The sequence below is a fragment of the Mchenga conophoros genome, linkage group LG3, assembly GCF_057382185.1.
Source record: "Mchenga conophoros isolate Kocher_MC1m ecotype Shallow Benthic linkage group LG3, M_conophoros_male_GT1.1, whole genome shotgun sequence".
Classification (NCBI taxonomy): Eukaryota; Metazoa; Chordata; class Actinopteri; order Cichliformes; family Cichlidae; genus Mchenga; species Mchenga conophoros.
Window position 1 is genome coordinate 15720294 of NC_140528.1, and position 10127 is coordinate 15730420.

Genomic DNA, 10127 nt, shown 5'->3' on the forward strand with positions numbered 1-10127 from the left:
CTTCTAAAAGCAAATTTTGATTTATTTTAGATTTTCTCAAATCCAAACAGTGCTAAAAGCATACACACAGTCAAATATTTTTCATACGAGGTGCTGAAGGTTCTGCAATGTTCTGTCAGTGCGCCCCAGTGCAGCTGTGGCTACAATGTAGCTTGCCATTACCAGTGTGTGAATGTGTGTGTGAATGTGTGAATGACTGAATGTAGTGTAAAGCTCTTTGGGGTCCTTGGGGACTAAGTAAAGCGCTGTACAAATACAGGCCATTTACTGTGCGTGTGTTTATGCTCAAGTGTATGAATAAATTAGTCAGTTTTAAACAGTTGCAATTTAAACAGTAGAAGAGTGGCACTATATTTATATATTTATAAAGAATTTCAAACAACAATTAATTGATGCTCAAAGCAGGTTTATTTAATTAATATCCAGATTTCCAATTAGTTCCCAATTCATTCAGCAGCAAATCACATCACCAGTCACTTCAAGGCTGTATGTATTATTGTAAGGTAGACCCTACAATAATACATACAGAGAACCCAACAATCATATGACCCCCTATGAGCAAGCACTTTGGCGACAGTGGGAAGGAAAAACTCCCTTTTTACAGGAAGAAATCTCCGGCAGAACCAGGCTCAGGTCGGGGCGGCCATCTGCTGCGACCGGTTGGGGTGAGAGACGGAAGACGTTTGTTGTAGGTCTGATTGAAGGACTGATGTGATGGTAAGTTGTCTGCTGCTCCGCTTTGAATATTGAGAGATTAGTTGATGGATTTCAAGCCAAATTGTGCCCAAGTTTAAGACCACATTCATTGGTTGTTTTTGTTGATGTTATTGTTTTGGGCTTTTTTTCCACAAGAATTTCTAGCTCCCCTAGAATTCTGGCCACCCAAACGATGATTGCTGCTGAGAGAGCACAAGGAGTTCTCCCCCTGTACTATACATGTCAGTGCAGGGGGTTCTCCTTGAGAGGCCAGGGTCGAAAAAGGGATGCTTCAGAACCTCCGAGGGTGTTATGCGCTGATTTGCATCCAAGGCCAACATTTCTTTGATTAGCCTTACAAATAATGTTTGGCCATTTTCCGGTCCTCGCCTAACTTTCAGCAGTTGTTCGAGGTCATCGAGACGCTTAAGTTTTATATATCGAGTTTCCTTGGATCGATAATCTGTCTCGTATTGAAATTGTTCTTGGGTCTTAAATGTCCAGCGCTGTTCGTTGTGGTTATCCTCAATGAAATAGCAGTCAGTGTACAAGCCAGACTCTAGAAGATGATCTGGTAGCTGACCCTGGGTTTCAATTATGAATTTCAAAACATCATAATCGTCTTCCCCAGGATAGAGAGGCGCCCCTGTAGCAAGCGCCACAGCTACCAGCCCTAGAGACCACATGTCGATTGCTTCATCATATGGAGTGCCAAGCATAATCTCAGGTGCACAATAACCAATTGTCCCCACACAGTCACCAGGAATCACTGCAGAGGTGTTACATGCGATGCCAAAGTCTATAAGTTTGACTCTGACTTGAGACTCACTGCGGTTCACAACCATGATGTTGACAGGTTTGAGGTCAGCATGCACTATTCCCACAGAACCCAGGTGGAATAGGGCATTTGCGAGCTGATGCAAAATTGGCCTGATTTCTCTCATTGGGAGACCTTGGTTATTCCGGTCCCCAATGTAGTCTGACAGGCTTTGGTCGAGGAGTTCGAAATTCAAGCAAATGCGCTCTCCATCGAGGAAATAGCCGTTCCATTCGACAATGTTGCACCTGTCTGGATCCAAGCGTCGTAGCTGCTCCAGGATGAAAATTTCCAGTTTTGCCTGGAGCAGAATTTCAGGGTCGCTCTTGTTGACTTTATTAGCAACAGTTTTGTTGTTTTTTTGTATCGCGACATTTCGTTACAACACCAAAGCTTCCTTCTCCAAGGAAAGCCTCCACTATGTGGTGATCTCCCAAAATGGTCCCTTTAGATATTCCAAGCTCATCTGAGCCGAAGGATGGGTTGGCTGACATGGTGTAATGTGTCTGTTTGCGCTGTGGATTGGTGAGAAACAAAACTGAACTTGTTTTGATTTCTCTCGTAAATTGCTCTCAAAACTTCTCGAAAGGGTTTTAGTTGCTGCAGGTCAACGTCCGTTAAGCATAAAGTAACAGGTGAGCGCTCCTATTTATGGGTTTTGGGATCAAAGCAAAGTTATGACGTCAGAAAGGATCAAAGCTGCTCATCCCAGAAATGTGTTTTCCTTACAAATAAGGCTCAATTTAAGGGGAAATAAACAGAATAAATAAATGAATAAAAAAAAGGGGTATTGCCAAAAAGCTTTGTTACAATAATAAAATAATTTAGCAAAAAAAAAAAAAAAAAAAAAGAAAGGATCAAAGCAAAGTTTCTAATTCTAATATGTGCGCATGCGCACATATGAGAAGCGATCGAAGGGATTCTAATATGTGCGCATGCGCACACGTGCTTGTTTGTGTAATATTGTTCACACTAAACTTGACCCTAATCAATTTAATATCAGTCAATCAAAGAAAATGTTAGTTTTGGAAAATGTTGAAAATGACATAACTGACAGTTAAAACCTTTTTTGTTCATGTATTTGTATTTGTATTGTCTTCGGGGTTTTTTTTGCATACCATGTCAAGCTTTTCTGTATATAGTCATGTCGTAGATTTCGGAGCAAACAAGAAATAGAATTGGATTTTAATATTGCAGTGCTTGGATTTCGGATTTGGTGCTTAAAACTTCTTGAAACTGTAACCGTATTTCATTCACCACAAATAACTATCTGATTGAATAGTTTTCTTATCAGATAGAGAAATAAAACGAGTCGCAAAGTCTAAAAGCAACATTTCTCTGCCTGGGCTGTACCTCTGCACGTTAGTCTGTTTCAATGTGTGACCCCCCACCAGAGGCGGAGCCAGACATTTGAAACACCCGGGGCTTAGCCCTAAAGGGTAGTATGCATGTGGGATTTTTTTTTTTTTTTTTTTTGGGGGGGGGGGGGGGTAGAAATGACTGAAAGATTAATAGGCTCTGTTTTGAGTTTTGTTCAAAAAAGAATGACTTCATATAGGGAAAAATATATATCACATATGCAGGACACCTTAAACTAGTTTTTTAATTAAGCAGCAAGGCAGAACAAGGTCGGGGTTGTATCAAGACACGAGGACTAAACCCCAATTCAACCAGACCCAGAACTGATCCGGAATTAAAACAGGACTACAACAGTTCAAAATCAGGGCTACTGAGGACTTAACCAAGACAGAATCAGAACTAGATGATAGCACTAAAAATCATCATAGACCTGCACTACACTTGTTTTTTTAATTCTACCAAAGTCCACTATTTAGATTGAGAAAAGTTTATATAATTATTTAGCCTTGTTGTGCAAACAAGCCTGCATAACTTAATAAATGTAGAATTTGAAAAATAGCAAACCTAAAAAGAAACACTAGGTACGAGATACACGAGGACCTATGATACGGTGATGCTTTTGGTAAACAACCATTTGACTAACATGTGTGTCTCACCTGCTCTTGTTCCACCTCTGTTCTGTCCTCATTCTGCATCTCCCTCTCTGCTCCTCTCTCTCCCTCTCTGCTCCTCTCTCTCTCCCTCTTTGTGCTGACAATCATCAAATATACAGTTGAAACCAGATATTTATGTACTCTTCAAATCAAAACACAAACACTTTTTTAATTGTAACATCAAATCAGACTAAATGTTTATTTTTTTAGATTGATAAATATAAAAAACATATTTGTTAACTTTAAGAGGAAAGAGAGAAATTGTCTGTATTTCTTAATTGCAAATGGAACCAAATTGTATTCAAACTGAGCCACACTTATGGAGCTCCACAGTTCTTTTCCTGGTGTTTTGGTTGACATCTCTTGATTTTTCCCATGTCACAGAAACAGGCTCTGTGTTTTGCCTTATATGCATCCACAGCTGTGCCACCAACTTACTCACATGGACTCTACCAACCTATCAGAAGCTTCTTAAGCTCAGAATGGAATCGTCTGGAGTTTTCTTATTAATTAACAATAAACTTAGTGTACATGTACTCCTAAATTTGATCAAAGTGTTAAAAAATAGACAGCTCTGTCTCTCTTTATTCTGACATTTAACTAATTCAAAAGATATTTCAATATTTATCTAAAACAAAAGTTTACTCTAAATTGATGTACAGTAAAAATGTTTTATGTTTTCTCCCTAAAGTGTAAATATCTGGTTACAAATGTGAATATCCTGCTGTGTACTGAAATCCCTCTTGTTTTGCATAGAAATATACTGAACAACATACAAAGCATAATATATAAAATAACATTTACCTGAGTTTTTTCTTTGAAAGAAGCCTCTAATGTCCATTCTTATATTTCAGTACATAACTGAAACCGATTTAGTTGAGGAGGGTAAGAACTGAAAATATGAAATAAACACACGTAAGCTAAGACTCTCTAAAATAGCATTTGTTCGGCTTTTCATTTCGCCATTTGTTGATTCACTTGAAGAGCAAGTAACGTAATTGTTAGGTATTTTAGTACCATGGGAGCATTTACTGGATATTGTTTTATAGTGACATTATAATAATAATAATAATAATACATTTTATTTAAATAGCGCCTTTCAAAGCACCCAAGGACACTGTACAACAGATAAAAACTGGAAATATACACAATGATAAGAATAGAAGATAAAAGTTAAAACATACAGAAATTTAAGAATAGGCAATTTTAAACAAATGAGTTTTAAGGGTGGACTTAAAAAGAGAGAATGAGCTAATATTTCTGAGGTCCGGGGGTAGGGAATTCCAAAGTCGAGGGGCAGAGCAACTAAAGGCCCTCCCTCCCATTGTGATCAGACGAGCAGAGGGAACAGAGAGAGAAAGAGAAGATGAAGATCTGAGGCAGCGGGATGGGAGCTTCATCTGTAATAAGTCAGAGAGGTACGGTGGAGAGAGAGAGTGAATAGCCTTGAATGTATACAGAATTATTTTAAAATGGATGCGAAATTTGACCGGGAGCCAGTGAAGTTGCTTCAGGATTGGGGAGATGTGGTGGGTAGAAGAAGTCCTAGTAATAATACGGGCAGCAGGGTTCTGGACACGTTGGAGCTTGTTGATAGATTTTTGTGTGAGGCCAAATAATAATGAGTTGCAGTAGTCAATTCTAGAGATAACAAGATTATGGATGAGAATGGCAGTGGCGTAAGGTGTGAGGAAGGGGCGGAGGCGATTAATGTTACGGAGTTGGAAATATGCTGCACGTGTAATATTATTGATATGCGAGTTAAAGGATAACTGGACGCAGGAAAACTCTGTCATTCAATAAGGCCCCTTTGTTTTAGTTATTTTTCTCTTTGACCCAAGAATTGATGTGTGAGAATCACAGGCTGGTACAAGGTTGAAATACCACAGAGATCACTCCCTCAGCTACATTAGTTTCTTAATCTTTTAGGAGACGCCTGTTGAAGGCAAAATGGTTTGTTTCAGATTTCACTAATGAAAGAACTCTTTGTTTTGTGCCTTGAAAATATGTCGCTGAGATAATCACAATTGTAGCTGAACTGATAAACTACACAAAGGATGCTTCTTCACCCAAGGGCAGGAAGACGCTGCCTTATCTTGGTCTGTACTGGTTTAAACTGATAAATCTGCTGTCTCATGAATTTTACCCTCTATATAAACTGTTGTACTTGTGAATAAAGTTGAGTCAATTTGGGAAGACAACCTGAAGCAGTCTCTGTTTTCTTGTTCTCCCAAGCTGCTCCCGAGCTCGTACTAACACGCTGAATGGCATGCTTGAATCTTACCTGAGAATATATTTGACTGTGTTACAGACTAAGGGACATTCTCTGCTGATAGGTGAAGGATCCCTGGAAGCAAATGAGGGATGGCTCAAGACTTTTGCACAGTGCTGTACATGTCATGTTCCCTGTTTTATAGCTCAGCTCAAACTGACACGTTCTCACTAACTGCTTCTCATTTTCTCCACAGTAAACTTTGACCACTTCCAGATACTGCGGGCCATCGGGAAAGGAAGCTTTGGAAAGGTAATGCAGCCTCCATTTTTCACGCCACTTGTATATTGTTTGCCCTTAATTACCCACCACGGTCGTCATCTCTAAAGAATCAGTGCAAGCGAAGCGAAATGTGCTGGGATTACACTTTAGTTCTCGTGTGCTGCTGTTATTTAATAACAGTTATAAATGCAGCTTATGCAATTATTTCTATAAAGTCAGTTAGAGGAGAGCCGATTTCTATTTCATCTCACTCAATCTAGGTGGGAATTTTGACCCCACGTCTCAATTTAATTACAGAGCACATTGAACGTCTGGATGAGACTTCAGTAATGAATTCAGGACTGTGTGTGTGTGTGAGATACACAATTGGGGCTGCAGAGATTGGAATAGTTTACCTTCATTTTAAATATCACTGCCCTGTGCACATTGTCGGCTTTAAAATTCAAACTTAAAGAGTTTGTAAGTAAACTGGCTGAGATGAGACAGATGATGCACCGGGTCCTCGTCTGAGTGCTGGCTTTCAGTTGTGCTGTCTCTCTTGCCCAGCCATGCACACACAGACACTGTGCTACACTTACACAGTGAGACAGATGCTCACAGAGACGTCCAGATACATTTTGTCCTCGCTGGAGGTCATCTTGTGTTTTTTGGCCCACTGTGGCCTCACACCGAGCTCCTGCTGTTTTTTGAACACTTTAACAGCACCAGTCTTTAGCTTCCTGTTGAACACACAGTGGGGGGGTGCAGGAGGTAATCAATCAAGTTTGATTATCCTAATTTATAGCTGTCTTTATGTTAAGGATTAAGAAACCTCCGGCAGAACCAGGCTCAGGTCGGGGCAGCCATCTGCTGCGACCGGTTGGGGTGAGAGACGGAAGACGTTTGTTGTAGGTCTGATTGAAGGACTGATGTGATGGTAAGTTGTCTGCTGCTCCGCTTTGAATATTGAGAGATTAGTTGATGGATTTCAAGCCAAATTGTGCCCAAGTTTAAGACCACATTCATTGGTTGTTTTTGTTGATGTTATTGTTTTGGGCTTTTTTTCGACAAGAACTTCTAGCTCCCCTAGAATTCTGGCCACCCAAACGATGATTGCTGCTGAGAGAGCACAAGGTTTTGTCTCCCTGTACTATTTATGTCAGTGCAGGGGGTTCTCCTTGAGAGGCCAGGGTCGAAAAAGGGATGCTTCAGAACCTCCGAGGGTGTTATGCGCTGATTTGCATCCAAGGCCAACATTTCTTTGATTAGCCTTACAAATAATGATTGGCCATTTTCCGGTCCTCGCCTAACCTTCAGCAGTTGTTCGAGGTCATCGAGACGCTTAAGTTTTATATATCGAGTTTCCTTGGATCGATAATCTGTCTCGTATTGAAATTGTTCTTGGGTCTTAAATGTCCAGCGCTGTTTGTTGTAGTTATCCTCGATGAAATAGCAGTCAGTGTACAAGCCAGACTCTAGGAGATGATCTGGTAGCTGACCCTGGGTTTCAATTATGAATTTCAAAACATCATAATCGTCTTCCCCAGGATAGAGAGGCACCCCTGTAGCAAGCTCCACAGCTACCAGCCCCAGAGACCACATGTCGATTGCTTTGTCGTATGGAATGCCAAGCATAACCTCAGGTGCACAATAACCAATTGTCCCCACACAGTCACCAGGAATCACTGCAGAGGTGTTACATGCGATGCCAAAGTCTATGAGTTTGACTTTGACGGGAGACTCACTGCGGTTCACAACCATGATGTTTCCAGGTTTGAGGTCAGCATGCACTATTCCCACAGAACCCAGGTGGAACAGAGCATTTGCGAGCTGATGCAAAATTGGCCTGAGTTCTCTCATTGGGAGACCTCGGTTATTCCGGTCCCCAATGTAGTCCCACAGGCTTTGGTCGAGGAGTTCGAAATTCAAGCAAATGCGCTCTCCATCGAGGAAATAGCCGTTCCATTCGACAATGTTGCACCTGTCTGGATCCAAGCGTCGTAGCTGCTCCAGGATGAAAATTTCCAGTTTTGCCTGGAGCAGAATTTCAGGGTCGCTCTTGTTGACTTTAATAGCAACCGTTTTGTTGTTTTTTGTTTCACGACATCTGGTTACCAAACCAAAGCCTCCTTCTCCAAGGAAGGCCTCTACCACGTGGTGATCTCCTAAAATGGTCCCTTCCGTTATTTGAAGATCATCTTCAGAGGCAGATGGGTTGGCTGAGGTGTTGATGTCTCTTTTTTGAGGAAATTCAACTGAGTTTTGGAAACTGCAGCTGAATTTTTGCGATCCATGACTTTTCCAGCTTGAAGGCTGCTGAGAGAGCACAAGGAGTTCTCCCCCTGTACTATACATGTCAGTGCAGGGGGTTCTCCTTGAGAGGCCAGGGTCGAAAAAGGGATGCTTCAGAACCTCCGAGGGTGTTATGCGCTGATTTGCATCCAAGGCCAACATTTCTTTGATTAGCCTTACAAATAATGTTTGGCCATTTTCCGGTCCTCGCCTAACTTTCAGCAGTTGTTCGAGGTCATCGAGACACTTAAGTTTTATATATCGAGTTTCCTTGGATCGATAATCTGTCTCGTATTGAAATTGTTCTGGGGTCTTAAATGTCCAGCGCTGTTCGTTGTGGTTATCCTCGATGAAATAGCTGTCAGTGTACAAGCCAGACTCTAGAAGATGATCTGGTAGCTGACCCTGAGTTTCAATTATGAATTTCAAAACTTCATAATCGTCTTCCCCAGGATAGAGAGGCACCCCTGTAGCAAGCTCCACAGCTACCAGCCCCAGAGACCACATGTCAATTGCTTCATCATATGGAGTGCCAAGCATAATCTCAGGTGCACAATAACCAATTGTCCCCACACAGTCACCAGGAATCACTGCAGAGGTGTTACATGCGATGCCAAAGTCTATAAGTTTGACTCTGACTTGAGACTCACTGCGGTTCACAACCATGATGTTGACAGGTTTGAGGTCAGCATGCACTATTCCCACAGAACCCAGGTGAAATAGAGCATTTGCAAGCTGATGCAAAATTGGCCTGATTTCTCTCATTGGGAGACCTTGGTTATTCCGGTCCCCTATGTAGTCCCACAGGCTTTGGTCGAGGAGTTCGAAATTCAAGCAAATGCGCTCTCCATCGAGGAAATAGCCGTTCCATTCGACAATGTTGCACCTGTCTGGATCCAAGCGTCGTAGCTGCTCCAGGATGAAAATTTCCAGTTTTGCCTGGAGCAGAATTTCAGGGTCGCTCTTGTTGACTTTAATAGCAACAGTTTGGTTCTTTTTTGTATCGCGACATTTCGTTACAACACCAAAGCTTCCTTCTCCAAGGAAAGCCTCCACCATGTGGTGATCTCCCAAAATGGTCCCTTTAGATATTCCAAGCTCATCTGAGCCGAAGGATGGGTTGGCTGACATGGCGTAATGTGTCTGTTTGCGCTGTGGATTGGTGAGAAACAAAACTGAACTTGTTTTGATTTCTCTCGTAAATTGCTCTCAAAACTTCTCGAAAGGGTTTTAGTTGCTGCAGGTCAACGTCCGTTAAGCATAAAGTAACAGGTGAGCGCTCCTATTTATGGGTTTTGGGATCAAAGCAAAGTTATGACGTCAGAAAGGATCAAAGCAAAGCTACCACGTCACAAGCGATCGAAGCGATTCTAATATGTGCGCATGCGCACATATGAGAAGCGATCGAAGGGATTCTCATATGTGCGCATGCGCACACGTGCTTGTTTGTGTAATATTGTTCACACTAAACTTGACCCTAATCAATTTAATATCAGTCAATCAAAGAAAATGTTACTTTTGGAAAATTTTAAAATGACATAACTGACAGTTAAAACATTTTTTGTTCATGTATTTGTATTTGTATTGTCTTCGGGGGGTTTTTGCATACCATGTCAAGCTTTTCTGTATATAGTCATGTCGTAGATTTCGGAGCAAACAAGAAATTGAATTGGATTTTAATATTGCAGTGCTTGGATTTCGGATTTGGTGCTTAAAACTTCTTGAAACTGTAACCGTATTTCATTCACCACAAATAACTATCTGATTGAATAGTTTTCTTATCAGATAGAGAAATAAAACGAGTCGCAAAGTCTAAAAGCAACATTTCTCTGCCTGG

General features: G+C 41.2%; 1 pseudogene; it reads right to left on the bottom strand.

Moving 5' to 3' along the window:
* Window positions 1-866: 866 nt before the first annotated feature.
* On the bottom strand, window positions 867-9421 carry LOC146577427 (uncharacterized; annotated as a pseudogene).
* Window positions 9422-10127: the final 706 nt, after the last annotated feature.